Source organism: Rhinopithecus bieti, unplaced genomic scaffold (assembly GCF_001698545.2).
Source record: "Rhinopithecus bieti isolate Rb0 unplaced genomic scaffold, ASM169854v2 scaffold_5882, whole genome shotgun sequence".
NCBI classification, from domain to species: Eukaryota; Metazoa; Chordata; class Mammalia; order Primates; family Cercopithecidae; genus Rhinopithecus; species Rhinopithecus bieti.
In genome coordinates, this window is record NW_016805188.1 from 357,475 (window position 1) to 376,315 (window position 18,841).

At 38.0% G+C, this 18,841-nt stretch overlaps 1 long non-coding RNA gene across 1 annotated transcript in view; it reads left to right on the top strand.

Annotated features, from left to right (window-relative positions):
• Nucleotides 1-5,118: 5,118 nt before the first annotated feature.
• LOC108529307 (uncharacterized) overlaps nt 5,119-18,841 on the top strand; it is a 17,911-nt gene continuing 4,188 nt past the window's right edge. Inside the window, exons 1-4 of the long non-coding RNA XR_001885486.1 lie at nt 5,119-5,157; nt 6,686-6,801; nt 12,003-12,048; nt 16,738-16,969. This is a non-coding gene — a long non-coding RNA (uncharacterized LOC108529307). The remainder of the gene's footprint in view (nt 5,158-6,685; nt 6,802-12,002; nt 12,049-16,737; nt 16,970-18,841) is intronic.

The following is an 18,841-nucleotide window of genomic DNA, read 5'->3' on the forward strand; positions in this document are numbered from 1 at the left end:
GCACTATTCACAATAGCAAAGACTTGGAATCAACCCAAATGTCCATCTGTGACAGACTGGATTAAGAAAATGTGGCACATATACACCATGGAATACTATGCAGCCATAAAAAAGGATGAGTTTGCGTCCTTTGTAGGGACATGGATGCAGCTGGAAACCATCATTCTTAGCACACTATCACAAGAACAGAAAACCAAGCACCGCATGTTCTCACTCATAGGTGGTAACTGAACAATGAGATCACTTGGACGCAGGAAGGGGAACATCACACACCAGGGCCTATCATGGGGAGGGATTGCATTGGGAGTTTTACCTGATATAAATGACGAATTGATGGGTGCTAACGAGTTGATGAGTGCAGCACACCAACATGGTACAAGTATACATATGTAACAAACCTGCACGTTACGCACATGTACCCTAGAACTTAAAGTATAATAATAATAAAAAAAAAATTCTCCAAAGACTAAAGCAAAATAATAAAAAAGTAGATTTTATGAGAAAGTCAGCCATGTGGCTAATGTATATACACTCCTTTGACATTCAACTGGAGTTCCAGATGGAGACAACAGGAAAAATGTGATGAAGAAAATAAAGAAGAAATAACGGAAAAATATTTAACTGAATTGAGGTTTGTGTCAGCGGGTTTTTCTTCGGGGAACATAAACAGAATCAATCAGACAAATAGGGACTCCCCACCAACCAAGAGTACTCAAGAAAGAACAAAGGGTGTTTTAATTCTAAGATGAAGACTTTATCAACCTACTCTGCTAAGCTGACTGTTCTCAACTTGGGGTAGGATGACGTGGGGTTAGGGCAGGTGGATATTTACCCCAGGCAATGTCCAGAGACATTTTTCATTATCACAGTTGATAGGAGGTGGGAGGGGAACTTCTGGCTTCTGGTGGGTCCAGGCCAGAAATGTTGCTAACCATCCTACAATGCACAGGACAACTGTCTGCAATCAAGAGTTGTCCCGCCCAGAATTTTAATAGCATAGAAGCTGAAAATCTGTGCTGATTGAATTCTCCCCCTACCCCTGAGACCTTAACTGCATTGTGAAAATACTTCCATCCTCCCTGGCACCTGCTGTAGAAGACCTTCTTCTTTTCTCTACTCCCAGAAGATTCTTGTTATTTTTATAAAGCTGTTCTCTCAGAAAGTTGAGAGTATCCTGAAAGTCAACACCATCTTGTGCTTGGTGTCTATGAGATTCAACTTTCTCTCGAATGCATTGGAGAAAAATCAATCCCTTTTACTTTCCTTTACCAGTACTTTCCTGTGTCTATCGAAGGATCATTTAATCCATGTGTTTGTTCTTGTGTCTCCTTGAGATTAAATGCAAATTCTTCCTAATTTGCAGATATCCTTATTGCTGTCTGTATTATGTCCTAGAGTATCTGGGGATTTTATTCTTTTGTTTGTATTGTTTTTGTCATTTCAATGGCCTTTGCGGAAACAGGAGAGGTAAGCACATATACTCAGGTGGCTATTTTTACTGAAACTTTCTGATTATTTTGAAAACTTACATCCATAATATGTTAACTATGAAGAATTGAAGAATCACCAGGGACTTGTGAACATATATCTTTTCAGGGTTTGTTTGTTTGTTTGTTTAAAAAGTGATGGAAAGCATTTCCTATGTGTTTTAAAATGTATTTTGATATTGATATTTTACAAGAAGGAAATTTTCTTCATAGAATCAGATCTTAAAGTGGAAGCTTCTTTTAAAACTGGATGTTGATAAACATTATCATAATACTTTATAGCCTTTCAGATACAAAGTGCTTTCACAATACATTATTACTCCATCTGACCCTCACAACTCCAGGAGTAGGTATTGCTATGACCTTTTAACTGTGAGAAAACTGAAGCCTTGAGAGGTTGGGTGACTTTTGAGTGAAGTCACAGAGTTGGATCTAAGCCAAATCTTCTAATTATTTAATAAACCTGCTGGTCTGCCATACTGCTTTCTTACCTTGTATCGGTTCCTCCATTCCATGATGGAGAGGAAGCTATGCAATAATTCAAGTAGAGTATCTTGTATTACACCTTCTCTTTTGATATATCTCCAGAGATGCCAGCCACAGAGCCCTATTAACATGAGTATGCCACTAGCTGCCACTAGCAATCATTGTAAAAAAAAAAAAAAAAAAAAAAAAAAAAAATCAGTAAATAATAGCAAGGCCAATGCTCACAATTAGAAAACATATATGACATTCAGACATAAAAGCCATAGTACAATATAACTTCTATATAATATCAGAGATCAAAGAAACCAATAAATGTTTGAGAGATGGAGAACCAATTGATGAAATCACGCCATGTTGTGTGTACTTCCTCCCAGTGTGCAAAACCTCACTGTTGTGTCTTTTGATTCATTATTTCCTTGCTTCTACCTTCATTCACTATTTGGGAAGTTAGAAAAATGACTTTCACTCTCAGTTCTTCTACTTTTTTAGAAAGCTATAGCTTTACTCATTGAAGTACTGATTTCTAGTAGAATAAAACTATATGTTAATCATAATCTCCTTTTCCCTTGGAAATTCAGCAAGTACTGTGATTTATCTTGAAGAATGTGGACTAATAAAAGTATTTTCTTCTTTTTTCCTTACTAGAACTAGTCCCTGCACTTAGCCCAAAGGGAAACACCCCTTTTTATTGTTGGCCACACTCAGTGTTGCATGGTCAAAGGAGTATTTACATAAGCTAATAAAAGTTAACACAGCAGGAATAAGAGAAATATGTGTATGACCCTCCCATGAGAAAAGAAACATTTCTGTCTTCACTGTTTTTTTTACAACTGGTATCAGAAATAAAAAATAGCTTAAATGTTTGTTCAGTATTTAATATGTCAAGTATTGTTCTAAAAACTAACCACTTTGCATTATTGCCTAGTCCTCACAAAACTCCTTTGAGAATGGTACTATTTTCTCTCTAATCTTATAGACAAAAGAGAAAGGAAGAGAGATACAGTAGTTTGCCTAGCATGTTGTGAGGCCTGGATTCAAATTCAGTCCAATTATAGCACTTGCTCCTAAATTGTTTGATAATTTCACTTTTTTCAGGAATATAGAAAGTTTCCAATATATTATCAAGATCATTTTTTCCATTTCTGACATATTCTTTTCATGGTGAGTTAATATGCTACTGACTTTTTCATATGTGCATCAGAGTTATAGATAGAAACATTAATGTAAATTAAATAAAATTGTTATTATATTTACTACTTTTTTTAACTTCCAGGTTTTGTTGGTGTAGCCAAAGTTTTTGCATTTCCTAATTGGCTCCTGACAGCAGACTCTAACTTAGATGCATAATGGTTTTTTGTCATTTCATTCAATTCTTTCATTTTCATTTGGTTTGTTCCTGGTAAACTCCCTTTCATATGCCCTCAGGGACTGTCCTAAATCTCTGCATTGTCCTCTAGATCATTACTCTCACTCTCATCTTCAGCAAATACCTACGTCTTCATTTCATAGTCATCTAGTGTGAATGTCTTCAGGTCTTTCACTTTGTTAATATGGTGCATTGAATTTATTGATTTAGGTATGTTGAACCATCCTTGTATTCTAGGGATAAATTCCACTTAATCATGGTGAATGATCCTTTTAAGGGGCTCTTGAATTCAGTTTGCTAGCACGGGTAACCCTTGAAGAACATAGGTTTGAACTATGTGAGTCCACTTATACGTGTATTCTCTTCCACCTCTGTCACTCCTGAGACAGAAAGACCAACCCCTCCTCACCCTCCTCTTCCTCAGCCTACACAACATGAAGACACTGATGATGAAGTCCTTTATGATGATCCACTTCCACTTAATGAATAGTAAATATATTTCCTCTTCCTTATAATTTTCTTAAAAATGTTTTCTTTTCTTTAGCTTACTTTATTGTAAAAGTATAGTATGTAATACATATACTATACAACATACGTGTTAATCAACTGTTTATGTTATTGTTTAGGTTTCTGGTCAAAAGTAGGATATTAGTAGTTAAGTTTGGCAGAGTCAAAAGTTACATGTGGATTTTTGTCTGTGTTGGGGGGTATATTTTGGGTCAGCACTCCTAATCTCCATATTGTTCAAGAGTCAATTGTACATTGATATTGTCATGCAACCATCACCACCATTCATCTCCAAAATTATTTTCATCTTGTAAAACTGAAACTCTGTACACGTTAAACAGTAACTCCCCATTCTCCCTTCCTGCAACCCCTGGCAGCCACCTTTTTACTTTCTATTCTATGATTTTGACTATGATAAGTACCTTATACAAGTGGAGCTTCTTAGATGTTTGTGTTTATGTCCTTCATCAAATTCAGGAAATTTTCAAATATTCTGTGACTTTTTATCTCTCTCTTTTCCTTCTGGAATATCCAAGATGTGTATGCTGATCCAGTTGATAGTATACCACAGGTTCCTTAGTACTTTGTTTACTTTTTAAATTTCTGTTCTTCAGATTCAATCATTTCAATGGTCCCATCTTCATATTTACCAATTACTTCTTTTGACTTCTCAAATCTTCCTTGGAATCTCTCTAGAAAACTTTTCATCTGAGTTGCAGTGGTCCTACATTTTGCACTGGAGATGTTTCAGGCAGTGGATGCCTGGAACTGAAGATAGTTCCAAACCCCATTGTCATCAATCAGAACACATTTCTGTTCACATCTTTCATCCACAAATTTCATGCATTTTTCATCATAACTAAAAGCTTGTAATGCATTGTGACCACAACTTTTGCAATTTGAGGTGCAACAGCAAACCCAGTACAATTTTTTTTCTTCCTCACAATTAGAAGATCCATTCTTATAACAGATCTTAGCAACCTCAGCATACAATCTTTTTTTCTTTCTTAATTAAGCCAAGAACTTTCTTTCACCTTTTCACTTAAAGAAAGCACTTTACAGTTTCTCTCTGGTATATCTGAATTGCCAGTTTCACTACTCTTGCACTTTGGGTCCATTACTAAGTAAGATAAGGGTTACTTGAACACAACCATTGTGATATAGCAATGGTCAATCTGATAACAGAGATGGCTACTAAGTGACTCACCACAGGTAGAGTATACTGTGGATACACTAGAAAAAGGGATGATTTATATCCTGGGCAGAATGGAGTTCACCAACATACTCAGAACAGAATGCAATTTAAAACTTGTAAGCTTTTATTTTGGAATTTTCATTTAATATTTTGGACCATGGTTGATGGAAGTAATTGAAACTGTGGAAAAGAAAGCTGCAGATAACTAGGGGACTATTGTATTGTACTTTTTTGCTTCAGACTTTCTCTTTAGTTTCTTTTTAGATTTTCTTTCTCTTTATATTTCCACTTTGTTCATACATCAACTTTCTTGGCTTTTCCAGGTTTTTCTTTAGTTATTTGAGCATCTTTAAGACAACTGTTTTTAAAAAGGTTTTGTATGGTAGATCTGCCATCAGTTCTGTTTTCCTCCGAATGAAACATACTTTCCTGTTTCTTAGTTTGTCTTATGATTTTTTTAAACTGGACATTTAAGTCTAGTAGTGTGGTAATTCTGGAAATCAGATTATTTCCCTTCCTCAGAGTTTCTTAGGGATTTTTGTTTTGTTTTGATTTGATTTGATTGTTGTAGGCTGTTACTGTGCTGAGGATAAGCCTCATGTGTAAACAAGGTCTTTTCTGAGCCTCCACCTGTCCCTGGCATTATGGTGACTCTCTAATTTTCCACATATATGCAATTGCCTTTGAATATCCTAGTTTTTATTTTTTTAATTTCTGGCTCTCAAAAGGGAAAAAAGAGAACAATGAATGGGGAACAGGATACTGACCCTTTAAATCTCCTGGAGGTCACTTCATCTGAAGGGAAAAGGGCTTCCAACAATTCAGGGAAGTGCAACAGTAACAGATGCCCATCTCCAGTGTTTGTACTTCCATAATCAGAGGCAGCTGTCAGTGATTAGAACACAGATCTCCAGTACTGGAGGATAGGATCTTTATTGCCCACCTTGGTTCCTGCAAGTTCTGTGTAAGCTGTTCCAAGAACACATGCACAGTTGTCTGCCACAAATCTGGGGGTATGAGGTGGGTGGCTGCTGTCAAGCTAAAAGCTGACATTGACTGAAGTTAACCATAATTTACCATCCATGTCTTCCCCTGGAAGTTGCAAACCTTCAGTAGACTCCAGATTTCCAAAATCGTTACATCGAACAGATTCTGCCACTGTAGATGCCTGGCTGGGGAGATGGATGCCTGGTGCTTTCTATTCTGCCATCTTTCCCGAATCCTCTCGTGCCCAAATAAGCCTTTGTAAGGGTCTTTAATAGCTTCTTATACCTGTAATAAATACAAAGACGCTAGAATGAGAATAAGATTTTCATAAAATACTTTTTTAAAGTGGAGATAAAATATTATGTATGACCATTGTCCTACTGTTTGCTCCATACATTTATACAACTTTAAGTCTTTTTTTCAGTGGTACCAAAATATGCCCTAATATATACTTTGATGAATTGATATTGAAGATTGCTAACAATTTTCATTTTCTATATTCTTTCCTATAGATTATGCTATTTGATGACTCTCCATCTGAAACATAATAGAAGTATGCTTCCCCTATGGGTTTCATAAACTTCCATTGGCAGAAATGATTTTCCTTGTCTGGCAATATTGTCTGTGCTAACCAAAGTATTTGCTCTCCCAACTTAGATTTTGAAGTTGGGAGAAGTGGCAAGACGTGAAAAGGAAGAAACAAATATTACCAGAGACACCTATGAAAAAGAAATCTTTCTGAAGAACATTTTTAAAGCACTATAATCTGTTTGGTAAGAATGAAATTAATGCACAAAACTGATAAAAATGGACCTACCTGGATGTAGTTTCTGAAATGGCAGGGTATGTGTTCTGGTGTAAAGTACAAAATACATGTCCTAACCTGAGTAATTTTGTCCCTCTGTTTATGATTTTGAACAATGGTGTAGAAGAGACAGGGGATTCTTTTTTCCCCTGGAAAATCCCTATTTCTTCCCTCTTAGAATTGAAAGGGGCTACCTTTGTGTTATGAGGCTACTGGGGAATTTCAGCTAACTCCTGTGGGGAAAGAGATGGAAGCAAGCATTCCTCACAATCCCACTAATCAACCACGGGTTTCTCATGAGCATCTATAGGATTCCCACAGGTCCCACTGAGGGATAAGTGGTCAGAATAGAATCTCCACATTTAGTCATACTTACTATACTGCCTGTTGCTAACTGTAACAACTGTTCACTCCCCTGAAGCCTGGAGCCAATGGGCATGGACTAGAAGTTAAGAAACAGCAGGAAGTCTTCATGGTCACCATGGCTTCCTGGTGACCATCTAACACAAAATTAAATAGAACAGTATTATCTTTTAAGCTGAAAATAAATTTTAGCAGTGTTCTTATTGGTTAGCAAAAACTGCATTTGCATTGATGACACAAACATTGTTGTTATTCTAGTCTAAAGGGAAACCATCTCAGCAAAGATCATTAGAAAATCATTTTAGAAACTACTAGGTCATAAGCATAATTTTAAAAAATAAATTCAAGAGTCTGTCATAATATTGCTCAACCTAACCAAATGAGAATTTTAACAATAGAAAAGGTATTTTCAAAATAATAATCAAGCCTATGACGAATGAGTTAGAAGTATGTGCAGGACATCTTCAATTTGCCCCTCAGATTCTGTACTCATTCTTCATTCAGTTCTGTCCTGGGCAGTTGGCCAAAGGAAGGGGAGAAAGAAGAAAAGGGAGATGGACTATTTCTTCTCCTCTCCCTCCTTATGTGACAATTAATTTTATATGTCAACTTTGCTGGGCCGCACTGCCCAGATATGTGGTCAAAGATTATTCTGGATGTTCCTATGGCAATGTTTTCAGATGAGATTTAACATTTACATTGCTGAACTTTGAGTAAAACAGATTGTCCTCCATAATATGAGTGGGTTTCATGCAATCAATTTAAAGCCTGAGTAGAATAAAAGACTAACTTGCCCCAGAACAGGAGGGAGTACTGGCAACAAATTGCCTTCACATTTCAGACATGAACTACAGCATCAGCTCTTCCTAGGTCTCCAGCCTGCAGGCCACTCTGCAGATTTTGAACTTGCCAGCCTCCACCATCGCATGAGCAAATTTCTTAAAAAATTCACACATATACACACACACACACACATGCACATGCACACACATATTCGATTAGGTCTATTTCTCTGGAGAACACTCATACATCCTGCTTCAGCTCTGAAAGCAGGAAATAGAAGCATACCCCACTCCCATACTATAGCTCAGGTAGAATAGCCCCTTCTCCTCTGGTCCAGCTTTCACTAGGTCAGTCTAGTGTCTCTCATTCTTTGATCATAAGGATAGTGTTATTTCCCCCTGTAGCTAGTCTCTTGTGTCTTACCATCCTTTAATTCCTAGCATTGCCCATGCTTCTGAAAGCAGTCCTTTCATTCTCACCTCAGAGGTTGAACCTGGGTTCTCTACTCAAGCTGCATATTAGAAATAGCTGGAAAGCTTTTAAGAAATCCCAACAGCCAGGTCACAAACCAGACCAACTAATGCAGAGCCTCTGAGGGTAGAACACAGGGATGTATATTTTTCAAAGCTCCCCAAGCATTTCCAATGTACAGCCAAGACTGAGAACCACTGCATCAATGTCTCTTCATTTGAACAATTTCAGATGAATGTTTCATCCAGAACCTGAACAAATATACTATCATCGAAAATATATACATTTGCTTAAAATCCTATAAGCACTTGTCACCAGTACTTTTCATATGAGTATTTTCTATACTGCTACATATTGTTATTTTGTTATCTCACTTTTAAGACTGTGACTGATTTTTTTTCTCTCTCTCCCATTCTCTCCAAATGTTCCAGCTCATGGCCCAACTCAAAACCTTGTCTCTCAGCCACTGTTCTTAGCTTCTTTTATATATATACACACACATATATATACACACACATATATAGTTTATATATACACAAGTATATATGTATATATACATACGTGTGTATATGTGTACACATATACATATACACATATGTACATATACACATATACATATATACACAAGTATGTATATATACACAAACACACAGGTAATATACACAAGCACACACACATATATATATTTATACACACACGCACACACACATATCCACCCCTCTTTCTAAAACAGGGCTGACCATGTTGCCCTATGAGATGCAAATTTCACCTTTTTGTTAATGATGCTCTACAGCCCATATAAGTTGTAACTTCCTGACTAGGCACTAAAACCTCTGCATTCATCACAGTCTGACATTCATTATTCTCAACAATTCTCACCCTCAACCCCTTTCTAATGTCATACACTCTACCAACTGTTATCTGTTCTTTTGACTCCCCTTTCCCTTCACACTTCCTCCTTATGGTCATTTCTTCTGCCTGAACCCCCTCTTCTGTGCTTCAGCAGCCTGTCCTTTCAGGCTTTCAAGACTTACATGTTCCCTCTTCAATTAAGACTTCTGTAGTCCCTCTATAATGCTAAATAAAGGTAAACCATTAATAACTCTCTTGAGGACAAAGAGCAGTTTCTTGAAGGAAGAGATTTATAAACTGGGACTAAAAAAAAGGGAGGGAAGAGATGGCAAGATGGAGAAGAAAGGTTCAAACAGCTAACATAAAAGCCCAAAGGTGAGAAGCATCCATACCACAAGTGTGATGCACTGCAAATATAATATATCTGTAAGGGTAAACGAAGGAGATTGATGAACAAGGGGCCTTGTAAACCTCGTGAGGAGTTTTGTCTTAAACCTGATAGCAATGGAGTGCACAATTTTACAAACATCATTCACAGAGTTGTAGAAAATATGTTGGAGGAGAGAAATATCACAAACAGAGAGAACAGTTGTAGGCGCTCAGAGAAATGCAAACGTTCCCAGCCTGAACTGGGTTGGTGGCAGTGAGAATGAAAAGGTACCATTTTCTGCATTTTCCTTAAGGTTAAAAATTATGCTGCTGCCGCATGGAACAGTTAAGATTCAGAGTAAGAATTGAACACCTCTAGGGTTCTTTTGATTGATTTAAATATTATATAAAATGCACATTTATTTAAAAAATAGTCAAATATCTTTAACAACATATCAAATCAATTACCATCAGCCACAACATCAAAAGTCAACCATTTCATTGTTTTTTTCCAAAAGTCACCTCCTGCCACAGTGTTTTCTCATTCCACCCCCTTATTTATTTTTGGCATTTAACAGGTTTGTTAGTCATTTGAATATCTTTGTTTTACAGGTATATATGTGAATCTTGAAAAATCTTTTGTGAGTCAAGATATGTCAGTATATAGAACTGACTTTTTATGATTACACCAAAGAATAAATATTGCTAAAATGTGGGTAACAAGGGACCAGGGTGGAATCTCCACTGTTGTCACAATAGGTAAATACAATTTGACCTGTAACATAACTCAGAGTTAGAACTTTATTAAATGATTTTGCTTTATTTATTTAATGTATGAGAAAGTTATTTACTATGAAAAATTTAAATACTAAACATTCCGATTTCAAAATTATTCTAGTGAGGATGTTACACTGATAACTGTCATACACGGAAGAACATAAACTACATAATGATGCCATGTGGTCGTATATGTAAAGCAAATGTCACCAGAGACCTTCACCCTCAGAGATATACATGAGTGTCACTCAAACCATCAGTTTGAGTTTGATGCTCCAGATCCTCTCTATGAAGCCTGTAAATGTCTGAGGGTTTGCTTGTGGGGTCCCCCATTGCTTCCTTTCTTAGATCTGTGCCATCTGTTAGCCTGGCATGCATCTAGACATGAAACTATAACTTTGCTGGTATCCACAAAAACTTACAACAAATATTCTGTCAGTCTAGTAACTTCAGTGATCATGGGAAATTAACGTTATCCATAGAACAGCTGTGTTAGTCCATTTGCATTGCTGTAAAGGAATACCTGAGGTAGGGTGTTATAAAGAAAAGACATGTATTTGGCTCACAGTTCTGCAGGGTGTACATGAAGTATAGTACCAGGATCTGATTCTGGTGAGAGGCCCAGGAAACTTCTAGTCATGGCAGAAGGCAAAGGGGAGCCAGTGTGCCATGTGGGAGGAGAGGGAGCAAGAGAGAAAGGGAGGAGGTGCCAGGCTCTTTTAAATAACGGAATCTCATGGGAACTCGGTGAGAACTCACTCATTATTGTGGGGAGGGCACCAAGCTATTTATGAGAGATCCAACCCTATGACCCACACACCCCAAGCCCCACCTCCGACACTGGAGATTACATTTAACATGAGACTTGGAGAGGAAAAAACATCCAAACCATATCAATAGCTTTCTTTCGAGTCCTGTGGCCTCTTCTTTGTACCCATTCTCAGCCCTCTCATCTCTTAACTCTGTCCTCCTCTGCTCCCATGTGTATGAACAATCTCATCTGAATGGCACACGCACATACACACATGCACACACACACACACACACACACACACACAAAACAATTACTGAACCCTTGGTGAGGCCAACACTATACCTGCAAGCACTTACTTCACCTAAGAGGTTTATCAAAAGCTTTCTAAATAAATTCTGTTCTCCATCTACTATGCAAATAAAACTGCTGTATCTTATTATGCGTGTAATAAATGTGAATGCAGAAAGCAACTTTGCTTACTAAGGTACAATATTTTGCCCAGATCATAATCTCTCTGGTATTTGCCATTATCCATCACCTTCCGTTATTACCTATCACTCATCTTCATAGAGCAAATACATCATCTTTCATCAGGAAATGGATTACATGGAGGCGAAGAATACGCTTTTTGTCTTCCAAGGAAGAAAAAATGAAGGAACGAGTTGAGGGGTTAGGAACAAACAATAACTACATGCTAGATGACCCCCTAGGCATTTTACAAATACTACCACATTTAATATGCTTTTTAATTTAGTTTTCACAGCAAATACATAAAGTTTTATCACCTCTTTTTTACACAGGTGAATCCCAAGGCTGAAAGAGACTGAGTAACAGCTATTAAGTAAGGTAGTAGAGTCCACTTTTTTTTTTTTTTTTTTTTAGAGTCCACTTTTATTCCGCTAAAATTCTGAGCTAAAGACTAGCATAGGCTGGGCGTGGTGGCTCACGCCTGTAATCCTAGCACTTTGGGAAGCCGAGGCTGGCATATCAGGAGTTCGAGATCAGCCTGGCCAACATGGTGAAACCCCATCTCTACTAAAAATAAAAAAATAGCCAGGTGTGGTGGCACACACCTGTAGTCCCAGCTGCTCAGGAGGCTGAGGCAGGAGAATTGCTTGAACCCAGGAGGTGGAGGTTATAGTGAGCCAAGATCGCACCACTGCACTCCAGCCTGGGCGACAAGTGAAAGTACGTTTCAAAAAAAAAAAAAGATTTTCTTTTTTAATCCCTTTTGTTACAGCTATGACATCACTCTTCAATATAAATTCATGTCCTTTCATGTGCAAGTTAATCAAAAGTTAAGCAAGAAGTGTTTGTCTTGGTAAGCATTTAGGTTCACTATAGACCTAAGAATGAAAATTTCAAAGTCCAAGGCTTAGGGTATCACCTATTTCTACAGGAGACAGTAACTGGTGATACAGTCAAAGGTCTACCTTAGCCAAATCATTCCTTCATTTCTTTATCTAACACCATTGCTTTATTTCAAAGTCAAGATGAAATTCGAAACTGAACATGGATTCTGTGCTCTAACCAAGTTCTGTGACCTTAACATATGTACCCAGACTTTTACCACTCACAGTCATCTCCCAGACAGAGGAAATGACTCATCTTTTTTAAAAAATGGAAGTCTTAAAGTTAACATAAAATATCCCATGACAAAATATCTTTTATATGTAATATAGGAAGTATGAACTTGTGTATTTTTATAAATGTAATTCATTTTCAGATCTTTAATTCTCAAGTATCTCTGTCAAAATTTCAATAAAAGTAAACCCATAATAGAAAAATAGACTATTAACAGAAAGGAACATCTATTCTTGGGTTTAATTACACATATAAGTTTTATATAAAATTTTAAACTTTACTTACTTAAAATGTGCATCTATTACAACACCATACCTCCAAATTCCACAAAATTTTCAAATTGTTGAAAAGAAATAATGATGTACTTTCTTTGATTACAGATAAGGTATGATTAATAAAAATACAACTATACTAATTTTGTACTTAAAAATTTAGACAATTTAAGACTCAGTTTGGAGGGGTCAATTGAAATTATTAAAGGTCAGACTGACCTCACCATGAACATTCAGCAGGAAAAAGCCATTTTTGAGGAGCTAATGTCCAATACTCTCTCTCTCTCTCTCTGTTCCTAAGCCCTCTCTCGTCATATATATATGACGGTGTTTTGCTCTTTTACCCAGGCTGGAGTGAAGTGGCATGATCTGGGCTCACTGAAACCTCTGACCCCTGGGTTCAAGCGGTTCTCCTGCCTCATCCTCCCAAGTAGCTGGGATTACAGGCACCTGCCACCACACCTGACTAGTTTTTTGTACTTTTAGTAGAAACGGGGTTTCACCATGTTGGTCAGGCTGGTCTCAAACTCCTGACCTCAGGTGATCCACCTGCCTTGACCTCCCAAAGTATTAGAATTATAGGCGTGAGCCACCATGCCCAGCCCACAGCACGCATTTTTATATTATAAGGTACAACATCTCAGAAGACAGAGAGAATAGCTTCAGATATGAAGCTCAGAAAGAAGTTCAAAAGGCACAGAGATCTGCTTCAAAAAGAAAAAAAAAGTTGAAGGTCTTGCTCCAACAGAGGAATTTGCTTTAAATTACTCCAAAAAGAATGACTGGCTGATATCCAAAGAAGAAAAAAAGCCTTTGCATTCCTGACATCTGATATCTTAATGCATGATACACAAAAAGCAATATATTTCAAGGACACACTAATAATCCCCCATGCAAATGGAGGATTATCCTCTAAGAGAGAGAGGGGGAATGGGGAAAAGAGAGAGAGAGAGAGAGAGAGAGAGAGAGAGAGAGAGAGAGTAAGTACATACACAAGCCTGCCTGTTACTGGAGGAGCATGGGTGCCAGGATCTTTGACCTAAGGATCCAAAAGCTTGGCTGAATACAGCATTTCAGTTGTTCCCCGAAGTGAAAGCAGTAAAATAAAGACCAAAGGAAGCTCTAAGTTTGTGGTCGAGACCAAATTACATAAGAACCAAGGATGTAACCTAGGGTTAATGCCTGGTGGAACAAAAAGTCACCCAGCATTTTGAGGGTGATGGCAGGCTGTGAGAAGGCAGGTTGTAGAAATGATAAGGTTGTTTTATGGCATGCTTTTATTGGCTGCATCAGAGAGAATGTGAGGGCGTGTTGGGTATGTCCTTGAAGTTACGGGACCTTGGTTTAAATAAACTTTGTTGCACATCCAGTAATAATAGGCAAGGCATTTCTTATTCTTGGTTTTTATTTTCTTTTCCTTTGTTCTGGCCTTTTTTCTGTAATTCCTGCCTTAGTGACACCACCACTCCCCTCTTTGAGCAGCCCAGAAAGAAGGCAGTCATCCCAACTCTTCCTCCTGCCGCCACATGTAATCTTTGTCTTTAAACAGACTCATTGTGTTTCACTTAAGTAAATATATTTGGAAAGAAAACTTCATATTACTTACTAAAAGGGAAAATGACTATTAGTTCTATAAAAGAAATCTATTTTTTAATTAATGAAAATGAAACTACATCATTAAATGTTGGCAGAAATTCACTCTGTCTTTGTTAGAAAGACTGATTAGAAAATACCATTTAAGGCCAGGCGCAGTGGCTCACACCTGTAATCCCAGCACTTTGGGAAGCCGAGGCAAATGGATCACCTGAGGTCAGGAGCTCGAGACCAGCCTGCCTAACATGGCAAAACCCCGTCTCTACTAAAAATACAAAAACTTAGCCAGGCGTGGTGGCGGGTGCCTGTAATCCCAGCTGCTCCGGAGTCTGAGGCAGGAGAATCGCCTGAACCCGGAGGTGCGGAGGTTGCAGTGAGCTGAGATTGCACCACTACGCTCCAGCCTGGGTGACAAGAGTGAAACTCCATCTCAAAAAAAGAAAAAAAAATACTATTTAAGACACAGATTAGCATCAACCTAAGCCTTTCTCCTTAAGTTAATGAGAAGGGGTAACAGATAATTGAAAAAATTTTAAAATCATGTGACAATATGATTTCACGCTTCATCCTTATACAACCAAAATGTTTTCTGTAAATGAGTCCTACACTTTGGGAAGCACTGGACTATGGTATACAATTCAAACTCAGTAGCCTCTGTGATCTTACTCCCAATTCCCTTTTGATCTGATTTCCTGCCACTCCACAAGTCATATTTACAACTCTATTCCTGCTAAAGGACATATCATTTGGCCCTAGGAGTTCTCCATCGTGTCTACTGAGGAACATATTAGGCCTCTGAAGAGGTTTTAGATGTGAAGTTTTCAGAGACCCCACCCACGCACCTTTCTCCTTAGTATGAGCAAAGGCGCTAGTCAGGCTCCTCTGAGTTCTCGTTGACTAGGCCTCAAGCTTACCTTTCTAGGTTGAACAAACACTAGGACAGTTTCTAACAGCTCAACATTGTTTACTTAGGATGAGCCTACCCCCCACTTAAAGTGCAAGCCTGATAACACTCAAGGCTGCCAAAAGAGCTTCCTGTTGTTCCAACCAACACCTGAAGACCAGGATCCTGGTTTCCAGTCTCTGCGGGAGGGGAGGGGCCGAATTTCAGTAAACAGCAGTGAACAAAACTAGATGGGTTTCACGTGGACTAACCTCTTTTCCGGATTTTTATAATTTTTCATTTTCCTGAAAAACTCTATGGAGTCCCCACACACCCTTCTCCCTGATCCTTCATTCTCCCATGAAAATACCTAATCACCTCTGTACAGGTCAAAGTTGAGCTTAGTTCACATTGCACTCTTTTCCCTATTGTAATAATATACATTAATTCTTACCATTTTATTTAGTGTTCAGCGTTGTTTATCTTTCGCAGCATTTCATATCTACTTCTAATGTACTACATACTCATTATTCATTGAACTACCACTCTCATCCGCTGTGCTGTGCTCTGTTCTGTACTCCAAGTGCTGAGATCAGACCCTGTATTGTGCCTCCCATATTAGAAATGGCAAACATTCTCTTTAGTCACAAGTTAATAAAGTGAAATAATAACACAATGTATTTTGTCAGATAAGTACCCATTTACCACTGAGGTGGTATTTTCTTAAGAGCAACCTTTACATTTAAATAACTCTTAAGAGCAATCTTTATATTTAAGTAACTTACATTTAAATGTGCTTAGAAAGGGGGAACTAAGTTACCTGACTGCTATGAACAGGGTCATGAGGAGAGACTCCAACACATTGGTTTAGTTTTATTTCAACTTCAGAATCATAAGAGGGACATTACACATTGCATCATATTCTATAGTGTAAAATAAAATAAAATATCAGCTTACTTTCCTTCTTTCTTAGTTTGTCGGTGTCATTTTTAATTCTAACGTTTTGTTAAACCTCACATCTTCCTCTTTTGAATTTCTACTTCCTTTTAAAATGGCAATTAATTGCCATTTTTTCATATCTTTTGTCTTATATTAGTAAGAGCATTTCTCTAATTATAACATGGGGAATTTACATGTGGGTTACAGTGGAAACTAGATTTTTACATCAAAATTAATTTTGTTTTATTTGCTCCTAATTTATAGGTGAAAATGCTGTTTTACATGGAAACCTATTTTGTTCCATAAAATTAAATGAACCATAACCCAGAAGTGCAATGAGACACACACATCATGACCACATTATTTTTGAAAGCTGAAGGGTTGCCAGTCTGCTGATCTCAGACTTCATGAACCACATCGTTTAGTTCAAATTGTTTCCCTGCAATAGCTTTGCGCCTCTGCCAAACAGCCACTGAAGGACTCTGAAAAATACAAGGTAAGGAGATGGCACCTAAGAACATTTTTAAAAAAAGGTTAGCTCTTTTACTGAAGTTTATTTCATTGCTTTTATCAGAGAGACTGATGTCACATCAGACATTTTCTCACCTAAAGGTAACATGCAATAATTGCCAAGATAGCATACTATTCGGAACGTGGAACCAAATGTGTGGCCTGCATGGGCATTCTTCTTTTGCCAATGAATTGCAAATGCTTCTATCTACAAGTGTACAATGTTAAACATTAAATGTGGAGGTCTTATTGTGGGTTGATCTTTAGCAAATCAGGTCTCCTTTCTGTTTTCAGTTGCTGCCACTACCACCTATGCGCAGAGTCAATGTTAATAATGTTAATGAAACCAGGCAATATATTAAAAGCTTTAGCCACAATCATTAACTGGAGTCTGGAGTAAACCATATATTCCAGGGCCCAGTATGCAGATCACCTGTGGGGTGTCAGCAAGCTGCAGCCACTCCGCTATCCAACAATGCTGTTACCTGAACTTCACTTTTGGGTGTCTGTCCTTGTAGGCATCCTCCACTCCACACCCTAAGCTAAACCATCACTTGTTGAACAGGGGCCCTGCCTCATGGCTAGTATTTGGCCTTTAACTTCACACTCCATTCCCTAGACACTGGCTGGATCTTTGCTTCCAACTGAATGGGCCCTATCCTTCTCTTGCCTAGCACTAAAGCCATAACATTGCCTGCAATTCCTATTGTTATATCCTCCCCACCACATTCCAACCCCTGATAAATCATTCCTGGCCCAGAAACGCAGTTCCACTACCCTGGATGTAATGATTTGGAATGCTGGTGACTCACCCGACTTTTAGACCCTTAGTCCTAACCTCTTTGTTCTTTCTTACTTCTTTTTCCCTGACTTAAGACCCAGCATATGTCAAAGCAGATATGGTATGTAAGATAATGTCAGTGTGCAAAAAGCGCTCATCATATAGAGAAACTTAAGTGTATCTTTTAAGTCAATGCAAATAATCACCACAATATGTTTTGTGGGTTTTAACTTTTTTAATGAAAACAAACTTTTGCACTTTCTCTAATGAGAAAACAGTATAGTTTCCTTTTATTTATTTTTCCAACATTCGACAAGGCACAGGATCAAGTTATTCTTTTTGAGATGCCATAATATGCCAGGTATTGGAATGCCCAGCTAGCACTTGCATTGTATAGTTAACATTGTGCTATAAGCATGGTTCTTCCTAAAAGCTTTCAGTACTGTTTATATTTTGTGCTGCCCAGTTCCCATGGTAACGTGTTTGTTCCCATGGAGAAAAAAAAGTGAACACCTAATCAGGGTTGAACTTGAAGACATAAAACTTCACTCAGTAGATAGTTCACTCAGAGGCTATTAAGGAGGAGGAGAAAACAGAAGAACAGAAAATATACCTAGGTTTCTAGTTCCAGTTCAAAATTAAGAGACTACTGATTTACTTTGACCTGCTGTGTAACAAATCATTCTTGGTGTCGGTGTCATTATTTGCAACTTTAAGGAGACCTTTTTTTTTTTTTTTTTTTTCTCAAAAGCAATTTTAAAAGTACTGCCAGGCGCGGTGGCTCACGCCTGTAATCCCAGCTCTTTGGGAGGCTGAGGCGGGTGGATCACGAGGTCAGGAGATTGAGACCATCCTGGCTAACACGGTGAAACCCTGTCTCTACTAAAAATACAAAAAATTAGCCGGGCGTGATGGTGGGTGCCTGTAGTCCCAGCTACTTGGGAGACTGAGGCAGGAGAACGGCGTGAACCTGGGAGGCGGAGCTTGCAGTGAGCTGAGATCGCGCCACTGCACTCCAGCCTGCGCTACAAAGCGAGACTCTGTCTCAAAAAAAAAAAAAAAAAAAAAAAAAAAAAA